Consider the following 13,769-nt stretch of genomic DNA (forward strand, 5'->3'; position numbering starts at 1 on the left):
TGCCATCAGTCTCCAATTTCTAGGTTGACACGCAGCATACACGCAGGACCAGAGCTTACTGTCTCTACGCAGTGTTCTGGTACCGAAACGGTTGCTTAAGCAAAGTCCCTAGGAATGTTGGAAAGCTTACTACCGTGAAACTAAAGCAGAACAGCGATGAAGGCCTCATGGAGCTGCTGCACGCCTCCCGTTTTGCCCGGATAATCAGGGCCTTACTTCGAGGCTAGTGCTCACATTGACTTTCACGTTTGGTATAGAGCGGAGCCGGGTGAGCTTCCAACTAGGAACTGGAAGCACAAGGTTTCTTTCGAGAAAACTCATTTGCTTCTATGAACCATGCCGGCTGTAAGTAAAAGCACGGTAACAACAGTGCTTTTCAGGTAGCTTCGGGGCCGCATCAACGGAGCTTTCATAATGGGAAAACTAGCCTTGTGCCGTCAGTCTCTAATTTCTAGGTTGACACGCAGCATACACGCAGGAGCAGAGCTTCCTGGTTCTACGCAGTGTTCTGGTACTGAAACGGGTGCTGAAGCAAGGCCCCTAGGAGTGTTGAAAAGCTTACTACCTTGAAACTAAAGCAGAACAACGATGAAGGCCTCATGGAGCTGCTGCACGCCTCTCGTTTTGCAAGGATAATCAGGGCCTTACTTCGAAGCTTGGGCTCACGTTGACTTTCACTTTAGGTATAGCGCAGAGCAGGGTGAGCTTCCAACAAGGAACTGGAACCCCAAGGTTTCTTAGGAGAAAACTCATTTTCTTCCCAGAACCATGCCGGCAGTGAGGAAAACCCCGGCAACAACAATGCTTTTCAGGTAGCTTCGAGGCCGCATGAACGGAGCTTTCATAATGGCAAAAGAAGCCTTATGCCATCAGTCTCCAATTTCTAGGTTGACACGCAGCATACACGCAGGACCAGAGCTTACTGTCTCTACGCAGTGTTCTGGTACCGAAACGGTTGCTTAAGCAAAGTCCCTAGGAATGTTGGAAAGCTTACTACCGTGAAACTAAAGCAGAACAGCGATGAAGGCCTCATGGAGCTGCTGCACGCCTCCCGTTTTGCCCGGATAATCAGGGCCTTACTTCGAGGCTAGTGCTCACATTGACTTTCACGTTTGGTATAGAGCGGAGCCGGGTGAGCTTCCAACTAGGAACTGGAAGCACAAGGTTTCTTTCGAGAAAACTCATTTGCTTCTATGAACCATGCCGGCTGTAAGTAAAAGCACGGTAACAACAGTGCTTTTCAGGTAGCTTCGGGGCCGCATCAACGGAGCTTTCATAATGGGAAAACTAGCCTTGTGCCGTCAGTCTCTAATTTCTAGGTTGACACGCAGCATACACGCAGGAGCAGAGCTTCCTGGTTCTACGCAGTGTTCTGGTACTGAAACGGGTGCTGAAGCAAGGCCCCTAGGAGTGTTGAAAAGCTTACTACCTTGAAACTAAAGCAGAACAACGATGAAGGCCTCATGGAGCTGCTGCACGCCTCTCGTTTTGCAAGGATAATCAGGGCCTTACTTCGAAGCTTGGGCTCACGTTGACTTTCACTTTAGGTATAGCGCAGAGCAGGGTGAGCTTCCAACAAGGAACTGGAACCCCAAGGTTTCTTAGGAGAAAACTCATTTTCTTCCCAGAACCATGCCGGCAGTGAGGAAAACCCCGGCAACAACAATGCTTTTCAGGTAGCTTCGAGGCCGCATGAACGGAGCTTTCATAATGGGAAAAGAAGCCTTATGCCATCAGTCTCCAATTTCTAGGTTGACACGCAGCATACACGCAGGACCAGAGCTTACTGTCTCTACGCAGTGTTCTGGTACCGAAACGGTTGCTTAAGCAAAGTCCCTAGGAATGTTGGAAAGCTTACTACCGTGAAACTAAAGCAGAACAGCGATGAAGGCCTCATGGAGCTGCTGCACGCCTCCCGTTTTGCCAGGATAATCAGGGCCTTACTTCGAGGCTAGTGCTCACATTGACTTTCACGTTTGGTATAGAGCGGAGCCGGGTGAGCTTCCAACTAGGAACTGGAAGCACAAGGTTTCTTTCGAGAAAACTCATTTGCTTCTATGAACCATGCCGGCTGTAAGTGAAAGCACGGTAACAACAGTGCTTTTCAGGTAGCTTCGGGGCCGCATCAACGGAGCTTTCATAATGGGAAAACTAGCCTTGTGCCGTCAGTCTCTAATTTCTAGGTTGACACGCAGCATACACGCAGGAGCAGAGCTTCCTGGTTCTACGCAGTGTTCTGGTACTGAAACGGGTGCTGAAGCAAGGCCCCTAGGAGTGTTGAAAAGCTTACTACCTTGAAACTAAAGCAGAACAACGATGAAGGCCTCATGGAGCTGCTGCACGCCTCTCGTTTTGCAAGGATAATCAGGGCCTTACTTCGAAGCTTGGGCTCACGTTGACTTTCACTTTAGGTATAGCGCAGAGCAGGGTGAGCTTCCAACAAGGAACTGGAACCCCAAGGTTTCTTAGGAGAAAACTCATTTTCTTCCCAGAACCATGCCGGCAGTGAGGAAAACCCCGGCAACAACAATGCTTTTCAGGTAGCTTCGAGGCCGCATGAACGGAGCTTTCATAATGGGAAAAGAAGCCTTATGCCATCAGTCTCCAATTTCTAGGTTGACACGCAGCATACACGCAGGACCAGAGCTTACTGTCTCTACGCAGTGTTCTGGTACCGAAACGGTTGCTTAAGCAAAGTCCCTAGGAATGTTGGAAAGCTTACTACCGTGAAACTAAAGCAGAACAGCGATGAAGGCCTCATGGAGCTGCTGCACGCCTCCCGTTTTGCCAGGATAATCAGGGCCTTACTTCGAGGCTAGTGCTCACATTGACTTTCACGTTTGGTATAGAGCGGAGCCGGGTGAGCTTCCAACTAGGAACTGGAAGCACAAGGTTTCTTTCGAGAAAACTCATTTTCTTCTATGAACCATGCCGGCTGTAAGTAAAAGCACGGTAACAACAGTGCTTTTCAGGTAGCTTCGGGGCCGCATCAACGGAGCTTTCATAATGGGAAAACTAGCCTTGTGCCGTCAGTCTCTAATTTCTAGGTTGACACGCAGCATACACGCAGGAGCAGAGCTTCCTGGTTCTACGCAGTGTTCTGGTACTGAAACGGGTGCTGAAGCAAGGCCCCTAGGAGTGTTGAAAAGCTTACTACCTTGAAACTAAAGCAGAACAACGATGAAGGCCTCATGGAGCTGCTGCACGTCTCTCGTTTTGCAAGGATAATCAGGGCCTTACTTCGAAGCTTGGACTCACGTTGACTTTCACTTTAGGTATAGCGCAGAGCAGGGTGAGCTTCCAACAAGGAACTGGAACCCCAAGGTTTCTTAGGAGAAAACTCATTTTCTTCCCAGAACCATGCCGGCAGTGAGGAAAACCCCGGCAACAACAATGCTTTTCAGGTAGCTTCGAGGCCGCATGAACGGAGCTTTCATAATGGCAAAAGAAGCCTTATGCCATCAGTCTCCAATTTCTAGGTTGACACGCAGCATACACGCAGGACCAGAGCTTACTGTCTCTACGCAGTGTTCTGGTACCGAAACGGTTGCTTAAGCAAAGTCCCTAGGAATGTTGGAAAGCTTACTACCGTGAAACTAAAGCAGAACAGCGATGAAGGCCTCATGGAGCTGCTGCACGCCTCCCGTTTTGCCCGGATAATCAGGGCCTTACTTCGAGGCTAGTGCTCACATTGACTTTCACGTTTGGTATAGAGCGGAGCCGGGTGAGCTTCCAACTAGGAACTGGAAGCACAAGGTTTCTTTCGAGAAAACTCATTTGCTTCTATGAACCATGCCGGCTGTAAGTAAAAGCACGGTAACAACAGTGCTTTTCAGGTAGCTTCGGGGCCGCATCAACGGAGCTTTCATAATGGGAAAACTAGCCTTGTGCCGTCAGTCTCTAATTTCTAGGTTGACACGCAGCATACACGCAGGAGCAGAGCTTCCTGGTTCTACGCAGTGTTCTGGTACTGAAACGGGTGCTGAAGCAAGGCCCCTAGGAGTGTTGAAAAGCTTACTACCTTGAAACTAAAGCAGAACAACGATGAAGGCCTCATGGAGCTGCTGCACGCCTCTCGTTTTGCAAGGATAATCAGGGCCTTACTTCGAAGCTTGGGCTCACGTTGACTTTCACTTTAGGTATAGCGCAGAGCAGGGTGAGCTTCCAACAAGGAACTGGAACCCCAAGGTTTCTTAGGAGAAAACTCATTTTCTTCCCAGAACCATGCCGGCAGTGAGGAAAACCCCGGCAACAACAATGCTTTTCAGGTAGCTTCGAGGCCGCATGAACGGAGCTTTCATAATGGCAAAAGAAGCCTTATGCCATCAGTCTCCAATTTCTAGGTTGACACGCAGCATACACGCAGGACCAGAGCTTACTGTCTCTACGCAGTGTTCTGGTACCGAAACGGTTGCTTAAGCAAAGTCCCTAGGAATGTTGGAAAGCTTACTACCGTGAAACTAAAGCAGAACAGCGATGAAGGCCTCATGGAGCTGCTGCACGCCTCCCGTTTTGCCCGGATAATCAGGGCCTTACTTCGAGGCTAGTGCTCACATTGACTTTCACGTTTGGTATAGAGCGGAGCCGGGTGAGCTTCCAACTAGGAACTGGAAGCACAAGGTTTCTTTCGAGAAAACTCATTTGCTTCTATGAACCATGCCGGCTGTAAGTAAAAGCACGGTAACAACAGTGCTTTTCAGGTAGCTTCGGGGCCGCATCAACGGAGCTTTCATAATGGGAAAACTAGCCTTGTGCCGTCAGTCTCTAATTTCTAGGTTGACACGCAGCATACACGCAGGAGCAGAGCTTCCTGGTTCTACGCAGTGTTCTGGTACTGAAACGGGTGCTGAAGCAAGGCCCCTAGGAGTGTTGAAAAGCTTACTACCTTGAAACTAAAGCAGAACAACGATGAAGGCCTCATGGAGCTGCTGCACGCCTCTCGTTTTGCAAGGATAATCAGGGCCTTACTTCGAAGCTTGGGCTCACGTTGACTTTCACTTTAGGTATAGCGCAGAGCAGGGTGAGCTTCCAACAAGGAACTGGAACCCCAAGGTTTCTTAGGAGAAAACTCATTTTCTTCCCAGAACCATGCCGGCAGTGAGGAAAACCCCGGCAACAACAATGCTTTTCAGGTAGCTTCGAGGCCGCATGAACGGAGCTTCCATAATGGGAAAAGAAGCCTTATGCCATCAGTCTGCAATTTCTAGGTTGACACGCAGCATACACGCAGGACCAGAGCTTACTGTCTCTACGCAGTGTTCTGGTACCGAAACGGTTGCTTAAGCAAAGTCCCTAGGAATGTTGGAAAGCTTACTACCGTGAAACTAAAGCAGAACAGCGATGAAGGCCTCATGGAGCTGCTGCACGCCTCCCGTTTTGCCAGGATAATCAGGGCCTTACTTCGAGGCTAGTGCTCACATTGACTTTCACGTTTGGTATAGAGCGGAGCCGGGTGAGCTTCCAACTAGGAACTGGAAGCACAAGGTTTCTTTCGAGAAAACTCATTTTCTTCTATGAACCATGCCGGCTGTAAGTAAAAGCACGGTAACAACAGTGCTTTTCAGGTAGCTTCGGGGCCGCATCAACGGAGCTTTCATAATGGGAAAACTAGCCTTGTGCCGTCAGTCTCTAATTTCTAGGTTGACACGCAGCATACACGCAGGAGCAGAGCTTCCTGGTTCTACGCAGTGTTCTGGTACTGAAACGGGTGCTGAAGCAAGGCCCCTAGGAGTGTTGAAAAGCTTACTACCTTGAAACTAAAGCAGAACAACGATGAAGGCCTCATGGAGCTGCTGCACGCCTCTCGTTTTGCAAGGATAATCAGGGCCTTACTTCGAAGCTTGGGCTCACGTTGACTTTCACTTTAGGTATAGCGCAGAGCAGGGTGAGCTTCCAACAAGGAACTGGAACCCCAAGGTTTCTTAGGAGAAAACTCATTTTCTTCTCAGAACCATACCGGCAGTGAGGAAAACCCCGGCAACAACAATGCTTTTCAGGTAGCTTCGAGGCCGCATGAACGGAGCTTTCATAATGGCAAAAGAAGCCTTATGCCATCAGTCTCCAATTTCTAGGTTGACACGCAGCATACACGCAGGACCAGAGCTTACTGTCTCTACGCAGTGTTCTGGTACCGAAACGGTTGCTTAAGCAAAGTCCCTAGGAATGTTGGAAAGCTTACTACCGTGAAACTAAAGCAGAACAGCGATGAAGGCCTCATGGAGCTGCTGCACGCCTCCCGTTTTGCCCGGATAATCAGGGCCTTACTTCGAGGCTAGTGCTCACATTGACTTTCACGTTTGGTATAGAGCGGAGCCGGGTGAGCTTCCAACTAGGAACTGGAAGCACAAGGTTTCTTTCGAGAAAACTCATTTTCTTCTATGAACCATGCCGGCTGTAAGTAAAAGCACGGTAACAACAGTGCTTTTCAGGTAGCTTCGGGGCCGCATCAACGGAGCTTTCATAATGGGAAAACTAGCCTTGTGCCGTCAGTCTCTAATTTCTAGGTTGACACGCAGCATACACGCAGGAGCAGAGCTTCCTGGTTCTACGCAGTGTTCTGGTACTGAAACGGGTGCTGAAGCAAGGCCCCTAGGAGTGTTGAAAAGCTTACTACCTTGAAACTAAAGCAGAACAACGATGAAGGCCTCATGGAGCTGCTGCACGCCTCTCGTTTTGCAAGGATAATCAGGGCCTTACTTCGAAGCTTGGGCTCACGTTGACTTTCACTTTAGGTATAGCGCAGAGCAGGGTGAGCTTCCAACAAGGAACTGGAACCCCAAGGTTTCTTAGGAGAAAACTCATTTTCTTCCCAGAACCATGCCGGCAGTGAGGAAAACCCCGGCAACAACAATGCTTTTCAGGTAGCTTCGAGGCCGCATGAACGGAGCTTTCATAATGGCAAAAGAAGCCTTATGCCATCAGTCTCCAATTTCTAGGTTGACACGCAGCATACACGCAGGACCAGAGCTTACTGTCTCTACGCAGTGTTCTGGTACCGAAACGGTTGCTTAAGCAAAGTCCCTAGGAATGTTGGAAAGCTTACTACCGTGAAACTAAAGCAGAACAGCGATGAAGGCCTCATGGAGCTGCTGCACGCCTCCCGTTTTGCCCGGATAATCAGGGCCTTACTTCGAGGCTAGTGCTCACATTGACTTTCACGTTTGGTATAGAGCGGAGCCGGGTGAGCTTCCAACTAGGAACTGGAAGCACAAGGTTTCTTTCGAGAAAACTCATTTGCTTCTATGAACCATGCCGGCTGTAAGTAAAAGCACGGTAACAACAGTGCTTTTCAGGTAGCTTCGGGGCCGCATCAACGGAGCTTTCATAATGGGAAAACTAGCCTTGTGCCGTCAGTCTCTAATTTCTAGGTTGACACGCAGCATACACGCAGGAGCAGAGCTTCCTGGTTCTACGCAGTGTTCTGGTACTGAAACGGGTGCTGAAGCAAGGCCCCTAGGAGTGTTGAAAAGCTTACTACCTTGAAACTAAAGCAGAACAACGATGAAGGCCTCATGGAGCTGCTGCACGCCTCTCGTTTTGCAAGGATAATCAGGGCCTTACTTCGAAGCTTGGGCTCACGTTGACTTTCACTTTAGGTATAGCGCAGAGCAGGGTGAGCTTCCAACAAGGAACTGGAACCCCAAGGTTTCTTAGGAGAAAACTCATTTTCTTCCCAGAACCATGCCGGCAGTGAGGAAAACCCCGGCAACAACAATGCTTTTCAGGTAGCTTCGAGGCCGCATGAACGGAGCTTTCATAATGGCAAAAGAAGCCTTATGCCATCAGTCTCCAATTTCTAGGTTGACACGCAGCATACACGCAGGACCAGAGCTTACTGTCTCTACGCAGTGTTCTGGTACCGAAACGGTTGCTTAAGCAAAGTCCCTAGGAATGTTGGAAAGCTTACTACCGTGAAACTAAAGCAGAACAGCGATGAAGGCCTCATGGAGCTGCTGCACGCCTCCCGTTTTGCCCGGATAATCAGGGCCTTACTTCGAGGCTAGTGCTCACATTGACTTTCACGTTTGGTATAGAGCGGAGCCGGGTGAGCTTCCAACTAGGAACTGGAAGCACAAGGTTTCTTTCGAGAAAACTCATTTGCTTCTATGAACCATGCCGGCTGTAAGTAAAAGCACGGTAACAACAGTGCTTTTCAGGTAGCTTCGGGGCCGCATCAACGGAGCTTTCATAATGGGAAAACTAGCCTTGTGCCGTCAGTCTCTAATTTCTAGGTTGACACGCAGCATACACGCAGGAGCAGAGCTTCCTGGTTCTACGCAGTGTTCTGGTACTGAAACGGGTGCTGAAGCAAGGCCCCTAGGAGTGTTGAAAAGCTTACTACCTTGAAACTAAAGCAGAACAACGATGAAGGCCTCATGGAGCTGCTGCACGCCTCTCGTTTTGCAAGGATAATCAGGGCCTTACTTCGAAGCTTGGGCTCACGTTGACTTTCACTTTAGGTATAGCGCAGAGCAGGGTGAGCTTCCAACAAGGAACTGGAACCCCAAGGTTTCTTAGGAGAAAACTCATTTTCTTCTCAGAACCATGCCGGCAGTGAGGAAAACCCCGGCAACAACAATGCTTTTCAGGTAGCTTCGAGGCCGCATGAACGGAGCTTTCATAATGGCAAAAGAAGCCTTATGCCATCAGTCTCCAATTTCTAGGTTGACACGCAGCATACACGCAGGACCAGAGCTTACTGTCTCTACGCAGTGTTCTGGTACCGAAACGGTTGCTTAAGCAAAGTCCCTAGGAATGTTGGAAAGCTTACTACCGTGAAACTAAAGCAGAACAGCGATGAAGGCCTCATGGAGCTGCTGCACGCCTCCCGTTTTGCCCGGATAATCAGGGCCTTACTTCGAGGCTAGTGCTCACATTGACTTTCACGTTTGGTATAGAGCGGAGCCGGGTGAGCTTCCAACTAGGAACTGGAAGCACAAGGTTTCTTTCGAGAAAACTCATTTGCTTCTATGAACCATGCCGGCTGTAAGTAAAAGCACGGTAACAACAGTGCTTTTCAGGTAGCTTCGGGGCCGCATCAACGGAGCTTTCATAATGGGAAAACTAGCCTTGTGCCGTCAGTCTCTAATTTCTAGGTTGACACGCAGCATACACGCAGGAGCAGAGCTTCCTGGTTCTACGCAGTGTTCTGGTACTGAAACGGGTGCTGAAGCAAGGCCCCTAGGAGTGTTGAAAAGCTTACTACCTTGAAACTAAAGCAGAACAACGATGAAGGCCTCATGGAGCTGCTGCACGCCTCTCGTTTTGCAAGGATAATCAGGGCCTTACTTCGAAGCTTGGGCTCACGTTGACTTTCACTTTAGGTATAGCGCAGAGCAGGGTGAGCTTCCAACAAGGAACTGGAACCCCAAGGTTTCTTAGGAGAAAACTCATTTTCTTCCCAGAACCATGCCGGCAGTGAGGAAAACCCCGGCAACAACAATGCTTTTCAGGTAGCTTCGAGGCCGCATGAACGGAGCTTTCATAATGGGAAAAGAAGCCTTATGCCATCAGTCTCCAATTTCTAGGTTGACACGCAGCATACACGCAGGACCAGAGCTTACTGTCTCTACGCAGTGTTCTGGTACCGAAACGGTTGCTTAAGCAAAGTCCCTAGGAATGTTGGAAAGCTTACTACCGTGAAACTAAAGCAGAACAGCGATGAAGGCCTCATGGAGCTGCTGCACGCCTCCCGTTTTGCCCGGATAATCAGGGCCTTACTTCGAGGCTAGTGCTCACATTGACTTTCACGTTTGGTATAGAGCGGAGCCGGGTGAGCTTCCAACTAGGAACTGGAAGCACAAGGTTTCTTTCGAGAAAACTCATTTGCTTCTATGAACCATGCCGGCTGTAAGTAAAAGCACGGTAACAACAGTGCTTTTCAGGTAGCTTCGGGGCCGCATCAACGGAGCTTTCATAATGGGAAAACTAGCCTTGTGCCGTCAGTCTCTAATTTCTAGGTTGACACGCAGCATACACGCAGGAGCAGAGCTTCCTGGTTCTACGCAGTGTTCTGGTACTGAAACGGGTGCTGAAGCAAGGCCCCTAGGAGTGTTGAAAAGCTTACTACCTTGAAACTAAAGCAGAACAACGATGAAGGCCTCATGGAGCTGCTGCACGCCTCTCGTTTTGCAAGGATAATCAGGGCCTTACTTCGAAGCTTGGGCTCACGTTGACTTTCACTTTAGGTATAGCGCAGAGCAGGGTGAGCTTCCAACAAGGAACTGGAACCCCAAGGTTTCTTAGGAGAAAACTCATTTTCTTCTCAGAACCATGCCGGCAGTGAGGAAAACCCCGGCAACAACAATGCTTTTCAGGTAGCTTCGAGGCCGCATGAACGGAGCTTTCATAATGGCAAAAGAAGCCTTATGCCATCAGTCTCCAATTTCTAGGTTGACACGCAGCATACACGCAGGACCAGAGCTTACTGTCTCTACGCAGTGTTCTGGTACCGAAACGGTTGCTTAAGCAAAGTCCCTAGGAATGTTGGAAAGCTTACTACCGTGAAACTAAAGCAGAACAGCGATGAAGGCCTCATGGAGCTGCTGCACGCCTCCCGTTTTGCCCGGATAATCAGGGCCTTACTTCGAGGCTAGTGCTCACATTGACTTTCACGTTTGGTATAGAGCGGAGCCGGGTGAGCTTCCAACTAGGAACTGGAAGCACAAGGTTTCTTTCGAGAAAACTCATTTGCTTCTATGAACCATGCCGGCTGTAAGTAAAAGCACGGTAAAAACAGTGCTTTTCAGGTAGCTTCGGGGCCGCATCAACGGAGCTTTCATAATGGGAAAACTAGCCTTGTGCCGTCAGTCTCTAATTTCTAGGTTGACACGCAGCATACACGCAGGAGCAGAGCTTCCTGGTTCTACGCAGTGTTCTGGTACTGAAACGGGTGCTGAAGCAAGGCCCCTAGGAGTGTTGAAAAGCTTACTACCTTGAAACTAAAGCAGAACAACGATGAAGGCCTCATGGAGCTGCTGCACGCCTCTCGTTTTGCAAGGATAATCAGGGCCTTACTTCGAAGCTTGGGCTCACGTTGACTTTCACTTTAGGTATAGCGCAGAGCAGGGTGAGCTTCCAACAAGGAACTGGAACCCCAAGGTTTCTTAGGAGAAAACTCATTTTCTTCTCAGAACCATGCCGGCAGTGAGGAAAACCCCGGCAACAACAATGCTTTTCAGGTAGCTTCGAGGCCGCATGAACGGAGCTTTCATAATGGGAAAAGAAGCCTTATGCCATCAGTCTGCAATTTCTAGGTTGACACGCAGCATACACGCAGGACCAGAGCTTACTGTCTCTACGCAGTGTTCTGGTACCGAAACGGTTGCTTAAGCAAAGTCCCTAGGAATGTTGGAAAGCTTACTACCGTGAAACTAAAGCAGAACAGCGATGAAGGCCTCATGGAGCTGCTGCACGCCTCCCGTTTTGCCCGGATAATCAGGGCCTTACTTCGAGGCTAGTGCTCACATTGACTTTCACGTTTGGTATAGAGCGGAGCCGGGTGAGCTTCCAACTAGGAAGTGGAAGCACAAGGTTTCTTTCGAGAAAACTCATTTGCTTCTATGAACCATGCCGGCTGTAAGTAAAAGCACGGTAACAACAGTGCTTTTCAGGTAGCTTCGGGGCCGCATCAACGGAGCTTTCATAATGGGAAAACTAGCCTTGTGCCGTCAGTCTCTAATTTCTAGGTTGACACGCAGCATACACGCAGGAGCAGAGCTTCCTGGTTCTACGCAGTGTTCTGGTACTGAAACGGGTGCTGAAGCAAGGCCCCTAGGAGTGTTGAAAAGCTTACTACCTTGAAACTAAAGCAGAACAACGATGAAGGCCTCATGGAGCTGCTGCACGCCTCTCGTTTTGCAAGGATAATCAGGGCCTTACTTCGAAGCTTGGGCTCACGTTGACTTTCACTTTAGGTATAGCGCAGAGCAGGGTGAGCTTCCAACAAGGAACTGGAACCCCAAGGTTTCTTAGGAGAAAACTCATTTTCTTCCCAGAACCATGCCGGCAGTGAGGAAAACCCCGGCAACAACAATGCTTTTCAGGTAGCTTCGAGGCCGCATGAACGGAGCTTTCATAATGGGAAAAGAAGCCTTATGCCATCAGTCTGCAATTTCTAGGTTGACACGCAGCATACACGCAGGACCAGAGCTTACTGTCTCTACGCAGTGTTCTGGTACCGAAACGGTTGCTTAAGCAAAGTCCCTAGGAATGTTGGAAAGCTTACTACCGTGAAACTAAAGCAGAACAGCGATGAAGGCCTCATGGAGCTGCTGCACGCCTCCCGTTTTGCCCGGATAATCAGGGCCTTACTTCGAGGCTAGTGCTCCCATTGACTTTCAAGTTTGGTATAGAGCGGAGCCGGGTGAGCTTCCAACTAGGAACTGGAAGCACAAGGTTTCTTTCGAGAAAACTCATTTGCTTCTATGAACCATGCCGGCTGTAAGTAAAAGCACGGTAACAACAGTGCTTTTCAGGTAGCTTCGGGGCCGCATCAACGGAGCTTTCATAATGGGAAAACTAGCCTTGTGCCGTCAGTCTCTAATTTCTAGGTTGACACGCAGCATACACGCAGGAGCAGAGCTTCCTGGTTCTACGCAGTGTTCTGGTACTGAAACGGGTGCTGAAGCAAGGCCCCTAGGAGTGTTGAAAAGCTTACTACCTTGAAACTAAAGCAGAACAACGATGAAGGCCTCATGGAGCTGCTGCACGCCTCTCGTTTTGCAAGGATAATCAGGGCCTTACTTCGAAGCTTGGGCTCACGTTGACTTTCACTTTAGGTATAGCGCAGAGCAGGGTGAGCTTCCAACAAGGAACTGGAACCCCAAGGTTTCTTAGGAGAAAACTCATTTTCTTCCCAGAACCATGCCGGCAGTGAGGAAAACCCCGGCAACAACAATGCTTTTCAGGTAGCTTCGAGGCCGCATGAACGGAGCTTTCATAATGGGAAAAGAAGCCTTATGCCATCAGTCTCCAATTTCTAGGTTGACACGCAGCATACACGCAGGACCAGAGCTTACTGTCTCTACGCAGTGTTCTGGTACCGAAACGGTTGCTTAAGCAAAGTCCCTAGGAATGTTGGAAAGCTTACTACCGTGAAACTAAAGCAGAACAGCGATGAAGGCCTCATGGAGCTGCTGCACGCCTCCCGTTTTGCCCGGATAATCAGGGCCTTACTTCGAGGCTAGTGCTCACATTGACTTTCACGTTTGGTATAGAGCGGAGCCGGGTGAGCTTCCAACTAGGAAGTGGAAGCACAAGGTTTCTTTCGAGAAAACTCATTTGCTTCTATGAACCATGCCGGCTGTAAGTAAAAGCACGGTAACAACAGTGCTTTTCAGGTAGCTTCGGGGCCGCATCAACGGAGCTTTCATAATGGGAAAACTAGCCTTGTGCCGTCAGTCTCTAATTTCTAGGTTGACACGCAGCATACACGCAGGAGCAGAGCTTCCTGGTTCTACGCAGTGTTCTGGTACTGAAACGGGTGCTGAAGCAAGGCCCCTAGGAGTGTTGAAAAGCTTACTACCTTGAAACTAAAGCAGAACAACGATGAAGGCCTCATGGAGCTGCTGCACGCCTCTCGTTTTGCAAGGATAATCAGGGCCTTACTTCGAAGCTTGGGCTCACGTTGACTTTCACTTTAGGTATAGCGCAGAGCAGGGTGAGCTTCCAACAAGGAACTGGAATCCCAAGGTTTCTTAGGAGAAAACTCATTTTCTTCCCAGAACCATGCCGGCAGTGAGGAAAACCCCGGCAACAACAATGCTTTT

This window comes from Eubalaena glacialis, chromosome 10, assembly GCF_028564815.1.
Source record: "Eubalaena glacialis isolate mEubGla1 chromosome 10, mEubGla1.1.hap2.+ XY, whole genome shotgun sequence".
Lineage (NCBI taxonomy): Eukaryota > Metazoa > Chordata > Mammalia > Artiodactyla > Balaenidae > Eubalaena > Eubalaena glacialis.